Source organism: Nicotiana tabacum, chromosome 8, assembly GCF_000715075.1.
Source record: "Nicotiana tabacum cultivar K326 chromosome 8, ASM71507v2, whole genome shotgun sequence".
Lineage (NCBI taxonomy): Eukaryota > Viridiplantae > Streptophyta > Magnoliopsida > Solanales > Solanaceae > Nicotiana > Nicotiana tabacum.
In genome coordinates, this window is record NC_134087.1 from 181,425,191 (window position 1) to 181,444,497 (window position 19,307).

The 19,307-nt window shown below is 41.7% G+C and overlaps 1 pseudogene; it reads right to left on the minus strand.

Annotated features, from left to right (window-relative positions):
- Positions 1 to 14,526: 14,526 nt before the first annotated feature.
- On the minus strand, positions 14,527 to 15,826 carry LOC107759402 (cell division control protein 2 homolog D-like; annotated as a pseudogene).
- Between the last annotated feature and the right edge of the window lie 3,481 nt (positions 15,827 to 19,307).

Sequence of the window (19,307 nt, forward strand, 5' to 3'; positions counted from 1 at the left end):
AACTTCATGAGTCTCATTGCTCCATCCCACACGTTTTTTCATACCTGATTCAGGTACAGAAATAGACTACTTTATTGTTTTCTTTTGGCACTAAATCATTACTTTTTCTTGGATATCTTAAGGGTCCAAACTAAACCTGTTAAACGAGCCGCGCCAGCACACTCCCAACCCGGTTCGACCCGGTTTAGCCCGGTCCGTTAAGGAGGTGGGACGGGTTGGTTAGGGTTAGGGGTTTAGCCAGATAGGGGCTGGCCATTTTTGGTAATCGGTGCCCCGGAACCCGATAAGCTCGGTAACCTACTACCAAGTTTTTACCGGACTACAACCCGGTTACTGTTATGTAATATTTTTATTTTTGACTGTTGCCAACGGTCAAATTCAAAAAATGAAAGTGTCATATTTTGCAATTTTGGCCATTTCGCCCTACCCCTTAAGAAAATAGCCCCCACCAATAATAATTGATAAATTATATTTTTAACCTTTTAAAAACTATAAATAGTCCCCCATCTTCTTCATTTTTTTCTCAAAATTTGTTCTCTTACTACTCTAATTCTCTCTTGATAATATTGTTTATTGCTCTCAAGTTCTCAGTTACTTATTATTTCAAGTTTCATCAAATATTTACTTTAGCCTCTACAAATTATAATTATCAAATATCAAGTATTCAAGTGAAGTGTGGTATCAATATCATTAAATATCAATTGAAGTGTGGTATCAAATTTAGTGCGGTATACGGACTCTCGGTACACTCGTTCCATCTCTTTCTCTTCTTTGGTGTTTATTTTTATTTTATTATTTAAAATTATTAATTTAGTTTTTTAATTTAATTTACATAATGGATATAGTTATAGCAGCCAAAAAAATATGTACTAGATTGATCCGTTAACCTTTCGAGATCCACGTGAGGCCCTCGTAAGTCTCAACAAATATACCAACACGTCCCATAACATCATTCGAACTTAGTCGAGCCTTCGAAACACCAAAAACAACATTAAAACACCAAAATCACATCAAATTCAAGCCTATGAACTTTGAAATTCCTAAATTCCACCAATGACGCCGAAACTATCCAAAACAACTCCGATTGTCCTGAAATTTTGCAGACATATCCAAAATGATATTACAAACCTGTTCCAACTGTCAAAATTCCATTCCGACCCCGATAGCCTATTTTCCACTGCCGACCGAAAATCGCCAAAAACTAACTTTCGCTAATTCAAGCCTAATTCTACACCGGACATCACAAAAATATTCTGGACACACTCCTAAGTCCCAAATCACCTAACGAAGATATCTGAGCCATAAAATCTGCATTCCGAGATCATTTACCAATAAGTCAACTCTCGGTTGACTTTTCTAACTCTAAAGCTACTTTTAGAGACTAAGTGTCTCAAACCTTACCAAAACCATTCCGGATTCGATCCGACCAACCCGATACCACATAACACGGATAAACAAAGCATAAAGAAGCAGAAATAGGGAAAAACAGAGTGGTAACTCATGAGACGACTGGCCGGGTCGTCATATCCTCCCCAACTTAAACAAACGTTCGTCCTCGAATGAGTCAAGAAACATACCTGAAGCCTCAAACAGGTGAGGATATCTGCTCCGCATCTCCCACTCGGTCTCCCAGGTAGCCTCCTCCACGGGTCGACCTCTCCACTGCACTTCCACTGAAGCTATATCTTTTGACCTCAACTTTCGAACCTGACGCTCCAAAATAGCTGCTGGCTCCACATCATAAGTCAAGTCACCATCCAGCTGAACCGTGCTGAAATCTAGAACATGAGACGGTATCCCCAATATACTTCTGGAGCATAGAATCATGAAATATCGGATGCACACTCGACAAGCTGGGTGGCAAAGCAAGCTCATAAGCCACCTCCCCAATCCTCCTAAGCACCTCGAAAGGCCCAATGAACCGAGGAATCAATTTACCCTTCTTCCCAAATATAATAATACCCTTCATGGGTGAAACCTTCAACAGAACCTTCTCACCAGCCATGTAGGACACATCCCGAACCTTCATGTCAGGATAACTCTTTTGTCTCGACCGCACTGTACGAAACCTCTCCTGAATCACCTTCACCTTGTCTAAAGCATCCTGCACCAAGTCTGTCCCCAATAGCCTAGCCTCACCGGGCTCGAACCAACCAACTGGAGATCTACACTGTCTCCTATACAAAGCCTCATATAGAGCCATTTGAATACTCGACTAGTAGCTGTTTTTATAAGCAAACTCTGCAAGCGGTAGAAACTGATCCCATGACCCTCCAAAATCAATGACACAAGCACGCAACATGTCCTCCAATATCTGAATAGTGCGTTCGGACTGCCCGTCCGTCTGAGGGTGAAAAGCTGTGCTCAACTCAACCTGAGTGCCCAACTCTCGCTGCACATACCTCCAAAACTGCGAAGTGAACTGAGTGCCCCCTATCTGAAATGATGGAAATTGGGACACCATACAACCGAACAATCTCCCGAATATAGATCTCTATCAACCGCTCTGAAGAATAGGTAGTACACACAGGAATGAAGTGCGCGGACTTGGTCAGCCGATCCACAATCACCCAAATAGCATTGAACTTCCTCAAAGTCTGTGAAAGTCCAACTACAAAGTCCATAGTGATCCTCTTCCACTTTCACTGTGGAATATCCATCTGCTGAAGCAAGCCACCCGGTCTCTGATGCTCGTATTTCACATGCTGACAACTGAGACACCGAGCTACAAATTCCACAATGTCTTTCTTCATTCTTCTCCACTAATGGTGCTGCCTCAAATCCTGATACATCTTCGCGGCACCCGGATGAATGGAATACCGCGAGCTATGGGCCTCCTCCAGAATTAACTCCCAAAGCCCATCTACATTGGGCATACAAATCTGGCCCTGCATCCTCAACACCCCATAATCGCCAATGGTCACATCTCTGGCATCATCTTGCTGAACTCTGTCCTTAAGGACAAGAAAATGATGATCATCATACTAGTGCTCCTTGATTCGATCATATAAGGAAGATCGAGAAACCACAAAAGCCAACACACGATTGGGCTCCGAAATATCCAACCTCACGAACCGATTGGCCAAGGCCTGAATATCAACTGTAAGAGGTCTCTTCACAACTGGAATATATGCCAGACTCCCCATACTCACTGCCTTTCAGCTTAGAGCGTCGGCTACCACATTGGCCTTCCCCGAATGGTACAATATAGTGATATCATAATCCTTAAGCAACTCCAACCACCTCCGCTGCCTCAAATTGAGATCCTTCTGTTTGAACAAGTGCTGGAGGATGCGATGATCAGTAAACACCTCACAAGACACACCATACAAGTAATGCCTCCAAATCTTTAACGAGTGAACTATGGCAGCCAACTCCAAATCATGAACGGGGTAGTTCTTCTCATGGGGCTTCAACTGACAAGAAGCATAAGCAATAACTCTATCCTCCTGCATCAATACACAACCAATACCGACCCTCGAAGCATTACAATACACGGTATATGAACCTGAAGCTGACGGTAAAACTAACACTGGAGCTATGGTCAAAGCTGTCTTGAGCTTCTGAAAGCTCTCCTCACACGCGTCCGACCATACAAATAAAGCACCCTTTTGAGTCAACTTGGTCAAGGGCGATGCGATAGATGAGAATCCCTGAACAAACTGGTGATAATAACCCGCCAAACCAAGAAAGCTGCGAATCTATGTGGCTGAGGACGGTCTGGGCCAACTCTAGACCACCTCTATCTTCTTTGGATCAACCTGAATATCCTTACGTGTCCCAAGAATGCCACTGAACCAAGCCAAAACTCACACTTGGAGAACTTTGCATAAATCTTCTCCTCCCTCAATCTCTGCAATACAACCCTCAAATGCTCTGTGTGCTCCTCCTGACTACACGAATATACCAGAATATCATCAATTAAGACTATGACAAACGAGTCAAGATAAGGCCGGAACACGCTGTTCATCAAATGCATGAACGCTGCTGGGGCATTAGTCAGCCCAAAAGACATCACCAAGAACTCATAATGACCATATCTGGTCCTGAAAGTTTTCTTAAAAATATCCGAGTCCCTGGTCTTCAATTGGTGATAGCCTAAACGGAGATCAATCTTGGAGAACACTCTTTCTCTCTGAAGCTGGTCGAATAAATCATCAATACGAGGCAAAGGGTACTTGTTCTTAACTGTTACCTTGTTCAATTGCCTAAAATAATGCACATTCTCATAGTGCTATCCTTCTTCTTCACAAATAGAACCGGCGCACCCCAAGGCATCACACTAGGACGAATGAAACCTTTATCAAGGAGTTCGGTAAGCTGCTCCTTTAACTCCTTCAGCTCCGCTGGTGCCATACGGTACGACGGAATAGAAATGGGCTGAGTGCCTGGCACCAGGTCAATACCAAAATCAATATCCCTGTCCGGTGGCATGCCCGACAGGTTTGCAAGGAACACATCGGGAAAATCCCTCACAACTGGAACAAAATCAATACTGGGAGTCTCAGCTCCGACATCCTTCACAAAGTCTAGATACGAAAGACATCCCTTCCCAACCATACGCTGGGCCTTCAAGAAGGAGATTACCCTACTGGGAACATAATTAGTCAAGCCTCGCAACTCGATCCGTGGCACACCGGTATAGCTAATGTGTCTGTCTTGGCATGATAGTCTAGAATAACATGACACAGAATAACCAATCCATGCCCAAAATGACATCGAAATCCACCATACACAATTATAACAGATCTACACAGGTCTCTAGACCCCCAATAGTCACCACACACGACCAGTACACACGGTCTATAATAATAGTATCGCCCACCAGGGTAGATACATGAATAGGAGAAACCAGAGACTTACGGGGCGTACCCAAATAACGAGTAAAGTATGATGACACATAAGAAAAGGTGGAACCGTGATCAAATAATACAGAGGCATCTCTGTGGCATACTGAAACAATACTTGTAATGACAGTATCAGAAGCAATAACATTGGGTATAGCTAGAAGTGCATAGAAACGGGCCTGACCGCCACCTGATCGGCCTCCCCCTCTAGGGCGACCCCTAGCTGACTGACCTCTACCCCTAGATGGTTGGGCGGGTGGTGATGAAGCAACTGGTGCTGAAGCCGATGACTGACCCTCTGCTGAGATGAACTCACAAGACGACGATGGCACTACCTCCACATATGACCCATCTCTCCACACTCATAACAACTCCTAGGTGCTGGAGAAGGGGACTGAAGGGAATCCCTCGCATCAGAGTGACTAGCAGATGCACCTGGCATAGAGGAGCCCTGAACTGATGGAGCACGAGACGAAATCTAAGCTGGAAGGGCACTAAGTGATGACTGGCCCTGCTGAGAACTATGATAACAATGACCCTACGATGCCCCACGATAACCTGGGCGAGCTGGCTGAGCCTGCCTGAATGGACGGCCTCTGCCGTGCTGAAACTGGCCTCTTGATGAAGCACCACTATAACTACTAGATCCTCGAGGCCTCTTGGCCTCCCTCTTCTCTCGCTCCTGGCGATGAACAAACTCAATCTCACGGGCAATATCCACAACCTCCTCGAACATATCACCAGTCACCCTCTCCCTGGTCATAAGAATGCGAAGCTGATAAGTGACGCCATCAACAAACCTCCTAATCCTCTCTCTATCTGTCGGGACCAACCAAATTGCATAATGATCTAACTCAGAAAATCTCATCTCGTACTACATCACAGTCATCTCTCCCTAACGCAACCACTCAAACTCCCTACGTAGCTGCTTCGTGCGAGACTGCGGCACATACTTCTCCAGAAAGAGAACGGAGAACTGCTGCCAAGTAAGAGGTGCTGCACCAACAGGCCTACGCCTCTCAAATGCCTCCCACCAAATGAAGGCAGCTCCAGAAAAGTGATAAGTAGCGAAAGTGACCCCCGCTGGTCTCTAGAATACTTGTTGTACGAAGCATCCTCTAACACTTATCTAAGAAACCCTGGGGCATCCTCGCCCTCTACACCACTGAAGGTCGTAGGCTGAAGTTTACCAAACCTCTCCAACCTGCGCTGCTCGTCCTCTGGCATAGCAGAAACTACATAATCTTGAGCAGCTGCAACCGGCTGGGCTGGATGTGCCTCCAATGTCTGCACTTCCTGAACCACCGGATCGGGTGTGCGAGTGGCGGGAGTCTGAGAGCCTCCCCCTGCCTAAGAAGTGGCTGCGGCAGTAGAAACCACGATCGCCTGGGCAAGACTCGTACATACGGTCAATATCTGGGCCAAAGTCTCCTGAAGACCTAGAATCACAATGGGCACAGCTGGTGCCTGAGCGGGCCCTGCTGGAGCGTCCACAGCCGGGACCTGATCCTGAACTGGGGCGGCAGGTGGATCTGCAGGTGCTGCCCCAGCTGCTGTGTGGGCTGCACCTCTTCCCCTACCACGGACTCGACCGCGTCCTCGGCCTCTAGTGGCTCCAGCTGGTGGTACTAGTGGTCATCCATCCTGACCGGTAGCAGGTGTCCTCACCATCTATGAGAGAATAGAATAATAGAAGTTTAGTTCTCGGATCAATAAATTCGCACGACAAGAATTTCAAGAATATGGAATTTTTCCTAAAGGTTCTACAACCTATCGAGGATAAATACAGATGTCTCCGTACTAATCCGCGAGACTCTACTAAACCTGCTTATGACTTGTGAGACCTATGTAACTTAGGCTCTGATACCAACTTGTCACGACCCTAAACCCAACCCGGTCGTGATGGCACCTCTCGTTAAGACAAGGCCAGCCGACTCACTTCCAATTCACTTTAAGCAATTAAAATAATAACTACTAAGTCTTTAATCAGAAATAAAATCCCAAAATAATCATTTAACTATATAATTTGCGAAAATAAAAGCCAACACAGGCCGATATCGGGGTGTCACCAGTCATGAGCATCTAAAACAATACCACCAGTCTGAAAGTCTACTCCACTACTAAATAACTGAATCAAAAAGGAAATAAGATAGAGGGAGGTTGCACTGGGCTGCGAATCGCCAAGCAGCTACCTAGTAAACCTCTGAAGATCTGCTGGAACTGTCAACGTTTAGTACCAGGACCTGTAGCACCCGAATCTGCACACAGAGGTGCAGGGAGTAAAGTGAGTACTTCCAATTCAGTGAGTAATAAGAATAAATGAATACTGAACGATATAAATTCATGTTAAACACAACATTTAGCTATCAGAAGCATAACAAAATCAGTAACACAATTTAACAATGAAATCTCATAAAAACACCTTTTTAGGCAGTCAACAATAGATTGGAAAAACAACTAGGAATGGTAAATACATAAGAACTGCCCCTCGGGCACAATAACATCAAACCAGCCCCTCAGGCAATATCACAGAACAATACCAGCCCATCGGGCTATATCTAATGTCACAATGGGTACCCGCGCTTACTGGGGGTATGCAGACTCCTGGAGGGCCCCCTTACGACCCAAGCGCAATATCAAGCCATCTTGTGGCATCATAAACATGTTCTCGGCCTCATATCAATATCAAGCCACCTCGTGGTGTACAATCTCAGGCCCTCGGCCTCATTATCATAATTAGTGTATCACTGCTACGGCGTGCAACCCAGCTCAAAATTATCCTCACAATACAGGCCCTCGGCCTTACTCAGTCAGAATCTTATAAGCCCTTCGGACAATAGTAAAAATATGCAGCTCAACTCAAAATATATTTAAAACATCATTTAAGGTTTCTAAAACAGATTAACATAGCTGAGTTTTGAAAACATTGACAGATCTGGCATGACTGAGCACAAGTATGAAATCAAACAGTGAGGAAAATATCATTAACGATCCCCTAAGGGTTCAAACAGTTGGCACGAAGCCCAAATTTGGCATTTAGCCCAAAGTATAATAATATCAAATAATTAGCTACCCAATATACAGGAAAATAGTCATTCAGGATGGACTAAGTCACAATCCCCAATGGTGCACGACCCTACGCTCGTCATCTAGCGTGTGCGTCACCTCAACACAGCCGAACGTTGTATAATCCGGGGTTTCATACCCTCAGAACAACATTTAAAATCATTACTCACCTCGAACTAGCCCAAAAAGCTACTCTACAACACGCTTGCCTCTCGAACCAACTTCCGAGTGCCCCAAATCTACCAAGTTCAGATTATTATCATCAAATTATGCTAAACGAATGAATTCCAATTGAAAAATATCGATTTTAAGCACAAAACCCGAAATCAATCAAAACCTGATCCCCGGGATCACGTCTCGGAACTGGACAAACATTATACCAAAATGTTTTTCATCATCTCACGAGTCCGTACATATAAAGAACTCGAAAATCGGAGTTCGTTTGACCCCTCAAATCATCCATAGAAGGTCTCATAATCTCAAGCCCTAACTCCATCTTTTTCTACTGATTTTCATGAATTAAACATTGATATTTTGTTCCTTAATCACAAATAATTGAGTTTTAGGATCCAAAATCCTTACCTCAATGAAGAACAATGATTTTCTCTCTTCAAAATCGCCTCAAAGCTCTTTTCCCGTTCAAAAAATGGTGTAAAAGAGTTTAATGGTCACGGAGGGTTTATTTAAATACTGCTCACGCATTTTACTGTTCACCCGAGTACTGTTCACCGAGTTACTGTTCACCCGAGTTACTGTTCACCCGAGTTACTGTTCATGCTGCTATGAAAAATGCAACAGCTTTTCTTCTAGTCTAAATTGATCTGTTAATATTTCGAGATCCACCCAAGGCCCTCGTAAATCTCAACAAATATACCAACACGTCCAATAACATCATTAGAACTTAGTCGAGCCTTTGAAACACCAAAAACAACATCAAAACACCAAAATCACATCAATTCAAGCCTATGAACTTTGAAATTCCTAAATTCTACCAACGACGCCGAAACTATCTAAAACAACTCCGATTGACCTGAAATTTTGCAGACATATCCAAAATGACATTATGAACCTTTTCCAACTTTCGGAATGGACAGAATTCTATTCCGACCTCGATAGCCTATTTTCGACTGCCGACCGAAAATCGCTATAAACTAACTTTCGTCAATTCAAGCCTAATTCTACACCGGACATCACAAAATATTCCGGACACATTCCTAAGTCCCAAATCACCTAACGAAACTATCCGAGCCATAAAATTCGCATTCGGAGGTCGTTTACCAATAAGTCAACTCTCGGTTGACTTTTCTAACTCTAAAGCTACTTTTAGAGACTAAGTGTCTCAAACCTTACCAAAACCATTCCGGATTCGATCCGACCAACCCGATACCACATAACACGGATAAACAAAGCATAAAGAAGCAGAAATGTGGAAGAATGGAGCGGTAACTCATGAGGCGACTGGCCGGGTCATCACAAATCAATTTCCTATTCTGCCATAGTTTGAGACGTGCTAAATGTGCCGATTTCAACAATTGCATTAGAGCACGAATTTTGCCAAGCAAGGCAGCGGCTAGGAGATAATAGTAATTCATTGGGTAGTAAGGCTTTTGGAAGTTCTAGTGTGCTTCAGAGATTGGATAAGATCAAAATAGTGAAATCAAGGGTGTGAAGAGGTAGATGAAAAGGAGGACAAAAAAATTGGAGATATAATAGTTTATGGTTCCGATTCAAGCAATGTTGGAAATCAAGAACCTCATGTTGATATGGATGAACTTACAAAAATGATGCAAAGCTTGTGATGTATTCTTTCTTCTTTTTTATAATTATTGTAAGCTTTTAATTTGAAAGTTCAAAAATAAAAATCAAAATAGAACTTGCAAATTAATTTGAAGTATTATTTATTATTCAATGAAAATATGAAACGAAAGCTTTCGAGTTTGATCGTTACATATTGGTCTTATTGAATAATTTTTTGTAGCCACTTGCTTTCAATTTTAAAATTTTAAAATTCCAATCTCAAATTTAAAACTCTAAACTTTAATGTTTAAATGTTTAATTTTATGCCTTAAAATACTTAGTTCCTTAATTAAAAGCTCGCAAATACTTAACTATCAATTACATTGAATAAGAAAAATATAATACACTAAAAAAAAATCCTGCCCGGTCCGAACCCGATAATCCCGAACCCGGACAGGCCCAATTAAACCAAGAATTTACTAGCCCGCTATTAGCACCATAAGTCAGCCCACTACCCATCCCGCCCCACTTACCGGACAAGCTGTTTTTCCCACGTGCATCCCGGACCTACCTCTCCGGTTAACACCCATAGTCCAAACAAGATTTATTTTGACCTCAATACTTCACGAGTGCTGAGAAAGTTGTTTAACCCAAAATTTAGATCCGGATCCAACCAATCAAATTTAAATTAAGTAGAGTCAATCTTAGCTAGTATTAATATCCAAAAGGCAAGATAACCGATTTTGCCGTAGATAATATGTATGTTTGACCGAATAACAATAAATGTGGACAACACTAAAAATATTCTATGACCCAAAAGGTGAAAGATAATATTAAACAATAATAAATCGCAATGAATGGCCTTTAAGTAAATAAAAACATGTGGGGTTACCCGAAAAGAGGTGAGATTTGTAGATATTCCTTCTGACAATGATGAATGATTGACGAGCCTTCAAATATTTAGGTTGTTCTTGGATCAAATGGAAATTTATGCAAGAATCTAAGTAAAAAGGATTTCTCGTGTGCTTGCAATAAAGTCGGATTCTATCTATAAAGTCAATATGTTTTCTTTTAAGTGAATCTCTCCTCCCCCTAACCTTCTATCTCTTTCTATTTATACGGAATATATACCTAGAATATCCTAATAGTACATGTATAGAGAATATCCACTAAAATATTCTCCTCTAAAGTCTTATCCTAAAACTAGCCATTATTCACTCTATGTACGGTGAGTGCTCGACCTCGGCCCTGATATTCGCTGAATTTTCGATCTCGATCTTTGCTGACTCTTTGACCTTGGTCTTCAATAGCTTCATCGGCCCTGCCCTTCACTTCTTAAGAGATTGCTTTGACGTCGGGTAGGCCTTTATCGAAGTCGTACTGGCAACATGTGGCAGTCTGTGAGTGCCTCTTTAATGTTAACATGACTTGATCATGTCAAAGGTAATTTTTGACCCATACAGTTAGTCCCTCCACTTATTGAGGTTATCCTCACAGTTGAGTTCAATGAGAGAATAATGTTGTTTGTGGTCGAACGTATTGAGTATCTAGAGTCGTAGTCGTCGTGGAGAACATGAAACGTGGCCCTCTATGGGCCGCATATTTCAAATACTTCAGGTTTCCCAGGTAATTGGTTAGAGTTATCTTTTCTAAGGGTTAAAGTGATGTCATTACATCATGCATCATTATGATGCATATTCCCGATCTGTTGCTTCGATTCGCACGTGACCCTTGATTGGATATGCCGTTCAATTCCGGTGCCAATTATGACGAGCCATTTTCAGGTTTAGTGGCATGATTTCTATAAATAGAGTTTCTTGGACCAGAATTTGAAGTTTTGGTCATCTAACTTTTCTAAGCACCAGCCTTCTTCTCTGCATTTTTCTTCTCTAAATGTCCTTTCCCTGTTTCGTTGCCCTACATCATTCCTGTAACGACCCGGCCGGTTGTTTTGAGAGTTAGAGCCCCAATCCCTCTTTAACTGCTTTCGTCTTATCTTTTTTCTGCTATTGTGACTTGTTGGAAAGATTCGTTTTGCGTTTTAGAGTGTTTTGGGACACTTAGTCCCTAAATATGACCTTAAGTCTTAGAATTTAGACCATAGTCGGAACTATGTGAAGACGGTTCCGGAATGGAATTCCATCCATTCCGTTAGCTCCGTTGGGTGTTGGGCTTAGGGGCGTGTCCGGATTGTGTTTTGGAGGTCCGTAGCTCATTTAGGCTTGAAATGACGAAAGTCGAATTTTTGGAGTTCTGGACTAGTAGTGGAATTTTGATATCGGGGTCGAAATCCAATTCCGAAAGTTGGAGTATGTCCTTAGTGTTAAACATGAATTGTGTGCAAAATTTGGGATCAATCGGACGTGGTTTGGTTGGTTTCGACATCGGTTGTGGAATTTTGAAGTTTCAAGTTTTTAAAGTTTGGATTGGAGGGTTGTCACACCTCCTTTTTACCTACACCCCGTAGAAGGGTATATATATAAGGGAGTTTTTCCAATTAAAGGACAATCGAAACGGGATTGTATATTTATTAAAAATCAGAGTCGCCACTTGGGATAATTTAGGGTGTCCCAAGTTACCGGTTTAAAATCCCGAATCGAGAAAGTTGACTCTGTTCTACAGCCTGCGAACATAGAAATCTGGGTAAGGAATTCTGTTAACCCGGGAGAAGGTGTTAGGCATTCCCGAGTTCCGTGGTTCTAGCACGGTCGCTTTGATCATACTTGACTTATTAAAATTGTTTAATTACTAACTTTAGATCCTATGTGCATTTGCCCTTTACCGCTTTTAAATCACTTGATTATTCGTAGTTAAAGAATTGAGTTACGCGTACGTATACTCTTTTCTTTTGGCGCGTCAAAAAATCATGTCACACGAACGTGTCCAGCATTAATAACGCTCCGTATTATTAAGAAAGTTTAGCCAAAGTTACGCGAACGTATACTCTGATTTATTTTTAAAGAAAGCATAACCGTGTCACGCGAACGTGTCCACAACCACGATAATATTTTAAATGGCCCTAAAGGTTCCTCTACGAATATATATGTTATTGTCTAATTAAACACGTGGGGCCATAAGCCATATTCTATCCTAACATGGTACACATCGCATGCCTTAATCAGCGAAATCTGATTAACTAAGAAAATATTATCACTACTTTTGGACTGAAAATTTGGACCAACTTTGGACTAACGAACAGAACGGATGGCATGATGGTTAAAGGATAACGTGAAAGAGCCTTGGGCTTGAACGAACTGGCTCTACGTGTGAAGAAGGGTGGCTGATCTGCACTCCAGGCCCAACATGAGCCCAGACCCTTGGAGGATCGAGCGTTGAGGAGTGCTGGACTCGGGGTCGAGTCCCCGAGCACGCGGGACATCAGATTTTGGCGGAACGGGCGTGAGCCCATTTTTATTAGTTAAAAGGACATGTCACACAAGCAGACTTAGGCTGGCCTTAATTTCATTAATTGGGCCAATATTAGGCCCAAGTCTAAAACCCCCTTTTATGCACAATTAGCTACTTGTAATTCCATTAACACTTCATGGAACATGGAATGGAGTTAACCTTCTACTTCTGCATCTCAATTATTCGAGCACATGATGACTAATTAACCATTATGAAATTGCAATACCATTTCCCGCTAAAATGCCCAATGCAGAATCAGTCACTTGCAATTCAATTAAGAAACGGTATGAAGTGTGAAATGAGATAAACATTCCAAGTTTGCCAACAACAAATCCTACTCAAACATACCCGCAATCAACACCAAAGTAAAGTAGTATTCGCTTCTATTCCCTTCCCATCAAACATGACTTCAATACCCCATTTAACCAAAAATACATTCAGCTGACCCATAACATTATCCAGACACAACTAACATGATATCCACAACTTAAATGAACCACATATCAGTCTGAATCACTCTAGAGCTTTTATATCCAAACAACAGTCAGTTTCAGCCTTTGAAACAGGCTGGCAACAACTTTAATTAAGATTCCGAACAAAAGAATACAAGATATAACCAAGCTGAGTTAGACCTACTGTTAATTAATCAAACATTCGTCCAGAATCATGATAAAGTTCAGTCATACAATACCAAGCCTTTAACTATGAGACATTTAACAGGAAAGTGAGTCTCTTGCTAATTCTAAACCAAATTCAACCCTCAAAAGATATTATCACCAAAGAGGAAAACATGCACCAATAACTCATGATTCTAAAGAAAAATAAAGCTACATTACGACAAAGAACAAGTTGATGTTAAGCTCCCAATCTCCAGATTTCCGTATCAAACTTGAAGCAAGTTTTACATTAGGTGGAATCAAAGAATATTTACCTGGAAATTGAAAAGGAAAAGAGGTGAAGAAGCAATGGATATCAACAGAACAAAAATACAGCAGTATCAATGCAACAACGACCTCACAGCAGCTTGAAACCCAAAAACCTAAAAATCAAACCTTCTCCCAACCCAGGTGCCCGATGTGAAACTTTCAAAGATTTAACTAATGAAGAAAATCAGAAATCCCCAGCTGATACAGAATTTGGTCAGTTTTTATCTAAGAAATATGCTGGAAATCAGTGTAGCTATAGAATTCTCAGCCATTTTTTATTTTCTCAGAATTTATTTTCTCTTTTTAGTCTCTTCGGTCTGCCTTGATAGGCAAGAAAAGCTTCCTTTATAGGCAAGCTATTAGGGCAGGCTTTTTTTTTTGCAGCTAAAACATTTCAAGCAATTCGATAGCAAAATGTATCATTGCACACAATTGTGCTACATTGATCCAATTGATATAGAAATACAAGGTTTTTAGATGAAGCGTATCATACTAATTGATACTATTAAAAGATGCTTGAGGAAAGCAATAAAAGCTTGCGATGAGGAGTTATATGGGTTTGTTGTTCTCGGCTGATGAGAATTTTGTAGTTAACAAGTTGGAACTTCAACAGATGGGGTCATGGTGCAGGACTTCAGAGAGGAGTTTTGTCCAGATCATCAAAATAGGGGTGTTCCATAGCTTTCTTTGCTGAAATCCTCTTAGCTGGCTCATAATGCAACATCTCAGATAGAAGATGGAGCCCATCTTCATCTAGACCAGGGACAACAGTTGAGAGTGGCTGGGGGTTCCATTGGGGGTATTCATGCCAGTTAACTAGCTTGCTCACCCCGGGCCAGAGTTCTTCATTAGGAGTACCTAGCAATCTGAAAATGTGAAGCAGTTGTTGCTGCTCAGAGTCTCCTGGGAAGAGGGCTTTTTTTGTGACCAGTTCAGCAAATATACAACCAACAGACCACATGTCAACTGCTGTGGAGTAATGAGTAGCTCCAAGAAGAACCTCAGGGGCTCTATACCACAGGGTTAATATCTCATGCGTATACTTCTTGACACCCCGGGCCAGAGTTCTTCATTAGGAGTACCTAGCAATCTGAAAATGTGAAGCAGTTGTTGCAGCTCAGAGTCTCCTGGGAAGAGGGCTTGTTTTGTGACCAGTTCAGCAAATATACAACCAACAGACCACATGTCAACTGCTGTGGAGTAATGAGTAGCTACATGAATGATGATAGCTGCTGCTACAGAATAGTAAAAATACCTCATGCGTATACTTCTTGATGGGCAGAGTATAAGCTCTGCCAAGTCCAAAATCTGCTAATTTGAGCACATTCGTCTTACGGTCCATCAGAAGATTGTGTGGTTTCAGATCCCTGCATTAACAAGTGTCCACAAATTGAATAGGTGACCAAACAAACCAAGCTCTTGACAGTTTTAGGGGGAATGTTTTCTCCATTTGCGCGGAAACTACGAATAAATTTCTTAACATCAGTATCCATGTACTCAAACACCAAGTATAGGACCGTCTTTCCTTCTTTGTTCTGGCCTTGTTTAATATCCATCAGTTTGACGATGTGAGGATCTCTAGAGAGCATCCGCAGAAGAGAGATCTCGCGGAGAGTAGTAGGAGGGACACCTTCTTCGTCCTCATGAAGCCTCGTCTTCTTCAGTGCTACGATTTTGCCAGTAACCCTATCTCTCGCTCTGTACACCTTTCCGTAAGTACCTTCCCCTACCTTCTCAAGCTTCTCGAATGCCTCCATGGCCGATGCACTCTTTTTCACAGTCTCCATTTCTCTCTCTTTCTCTTAATCGCTCTCTGCTCTGTTTATGGTTTTTGAATTTTGTGTAAATTTAGGGCAGGCTTAGTTTTGCACTTTTCCCCCTTCTTCATTTTTATTATAGGTCAGATACCCTTTAAAAAAAACAGAAAATCAGAACCAACCCCTTCCCCAGCTTCCTAGAAGCTTCCTAGTCTGTTATAGCAGGATTCCCTTAGGCCAATTCCCTAGAATACCCTTTAAAGACTCTGAAACTACCCAGAACCACCCGGGTCAACTGATCAAGCTAATTGGGTCAAGCTGAAAACCTAGCTCAACTCTCATTTGGCTTTTTAATCTTGTGAACCCAATCAATACTAAGAAAAACCCCAAAACCCAAACGTTCAAATTGAGATTCTGAAGACTCGGAATGAAGTTAAGCCCAAAAAGACAATGCAAATTCAGACTATCCGCACTTGAACACAAGACCCAACTTACAATCACACACATCCTAAATCTAACATGCAGGTTCGGAAGATAAAGAAGAATGATAAATAAAAAGAAACAGAATAAAAATCAGAAAATAAGAGAAAGAATAGAAGAAGGTGAGGATGAGGAAACAAAATACCAATGGGGCCAGAAGAATACCTAGGGATCTCGGACAAACACGAAATAGCCTTTACGCTTTGACATCTCCAATTTCCGGCCCAAACCGAGATTAATCGTATGTTCTTTGTCAAAAACATGCGATTAAAGTCGAACTGAGCCTTAAAATCTTCAACTAAACCTTGATTTAAGACTTGGGGATTCTATGGTTCATCCTCTGATCTAATATTCGAGAATATCGGGCTACATTCGAGGGAAACGGAGTGGGGATTCAGAACGAGGGGGTCAAAGCGGTTCGGTGGTGTGATTTTGGTGGCGTTTGGAGGTGGCGCCGCCACCTGAGGCCGGGGAATTTGGAGGCGGCTTAGCTAGGATTTCGGGGTGCTTCTGGTGGGGGTGTTGAACACAAGGGGTTCTGAGGGGGGGGGGGAGGTTTCGGACACTTAAATACCCTTGGGGCTTCAGTTCTGAGCCGTTCGATCAAGGGGAGATCAACGGCTCAGATCAACACTTATTGAAACGATGTCGTTTAGTTTGGGGGGGGGGAAGCCGGACCGGGTTAGGGTGGTTTGGGCCGAGTATTGGGTAGTTTTTGTTTGGGCTGGGGAAATTTGGATTAGTTTTGGCCCAGATTTAGGTCTTCTTTCATTTCTTTTTTTTTTTTCAATTCCAAAATACTTTTCTTTTCAAAAATTAAAATAAAACCTAAATTAATTAATAATAATTTTTTAAACTAAATTAACCTACACAATTAGATTAATCACTTACCATGGTATTTACATTAACTAATTAAATCCTAAATTTAAAGAAAAATTATACAATTCAAAATTAAAAAGTAAAAATGCAAAATGAATTATTTTTTGTGATTTTCATTTTTTATAAAACAAACTAATTTGCTAATTAATCTAAAAATATAAAATTAAATCCTAAATGCAGATGCAACATATCTTTTGTATTTTTCATGAATTAAATAAAATAAACGTGCACATACAAATGCAAATAATTAACAGAAAATGCCACGAAATCCAACAAAATTGCAAAAACTAAAAGAAATTATTTTGTTTTGAATTTGTTGGAATAATTCATATAGGGCAAAAATCACGTGCTCACAGCTGCCCCTCTTTGCCCGGAAACACGAAGAGTTTTCGCGCAAAGATAAGTGAGCGGATACGAGCGATTTTTGCCTGTTTGAATACTCCGTGGGAAGCATTTTGAAAGATTTGACTGCACTCTGCTTCCGAGGTTTCCTACATATCCTTGGCTAAAAAGGAATCAGGTCAGTGTAGTTCAGGAATGTCTGGTAGCTGGGACTACCATGGAGCTATGATTTCACTGTTGCTGCTCACTGAACCCCTTATTACACCATATCAAAAATAAAAGATGCTAGCCTAGACTATGATCTATGCTTTACAAAATCATATCTTGATCTTCAAACTTGATCTTCTATTTCTTGTTGCCTTGTTGTCTTGTATTCTCTTGGTAAAATTCCTTTGTTGCTGTCTTGAATTGTAAACTGAGATGCTTCCCTTTCTCCAAGCGGATGCCTGACTGCTGAACTTAATATGCAATCCCATGCTGTCCAGGTGGGCTCCTGACTTTGAAACATGAATATATTCCCCTGCTATCCAAGCGGGTTCTTGACTTCAAAACGTGAGTGTACTCCCATGCTATCCAGGCGGGCTCCTGACTTCAGCAAAATAGACAAAAAACAAAGAGAACTTTCTACCCCTGTTTGGTGGCTGGGCCCATGTGTGAGTGTAAAACGAATCACATTACCGAATATCAATGAGAATTTTGAAAAACCAAAACTTGAATTGTACTCCCTTATTCTCCAAGCGGGCTTCTGACTGCTAAACCTGAAAGTATTCCCTGCTTTCCAGGCGGGCTCTTGACTTCAACTTGAAAGTACTCCCTGCTCTCCAGGCGGGTTCCTGACTTCACAAATAATTCGACAGCTAAAATTTAATTGTACTCCCTTGTTCTCCAGGCGGGCTCCTAATTGCTACGCTTGAAAGTATTCCCTGCTCTCCAGGCGGGCTCCTAACTTCAACTTGAAATGTATTCCCCGCTCTCTAGGCGGGCTCCTAACTGCATGCATTTGAAAGTATTCCCTGCTCTCTAGGCGGGCTCCTGACTGCTAATTTGAAAGTACTCCCTGCTCTCCAGGCGGGCTCCTGACTTCAACAAAGAATTCGACACCTAAAATTTAAATTGTACTCCCTTGTTCTCCAGGCGGGCTCCTGATTGCTACGCTTGAAAGTATTCCCTGCTTTCCAAGCGGGCTCCTGACTTCAACTTGAAATATATTCCCTGCTCTCCAGGCGGGCTCCTGACTTCAACTTGAAATGTATTCCCTGCTCTCCAGGCGGGTTCCTGACTTCAAAAATAGACAAAATGAAGAAAATTTTCCTGCCCTAGTTTGGTGGCTGGGCACAGATGTGAGTGTAAAAATAAATCGTATTACCACGTATTACTAAGAATTGAAAGCTAGGTCCCATTATCCAGGGGGTCCTGAAATTCCTAGTTAAATGACAATTAAAAATCTACATTATATCTTCTAAAGTGTGACTCCTGCTAAATCTTGTGATCTAAGAGGGTCTTCAAACTACTCCCCATTATTCAGGAGGGTCCTGCAAATCAAAAGTCGAGTTTTATCTTAAGAGTGACAACTTTTATGGCTGAATTATACTACCCTACAACAAAATTTACGCTAAATGTTGCTATCTAACAAAAATTTTACAGCTAAGTCCCATTATTCAGGAGGGTCCTGGAAACTCCTAATTGAATCATATCTCGAACATGCAAACTTCTAAGCTAACTTATATTCTTTTGGGATACATTTATGCTAAATTATGCCATTTTGAACTTTAAACTAGGTCCCATTTTCCAGGAGGGTCCTGAAAGTTTACGGTCAAACCTGTTTTGATACTTGCTCTTTCCCCTGTAGAGAGTTTCTCCGAAGC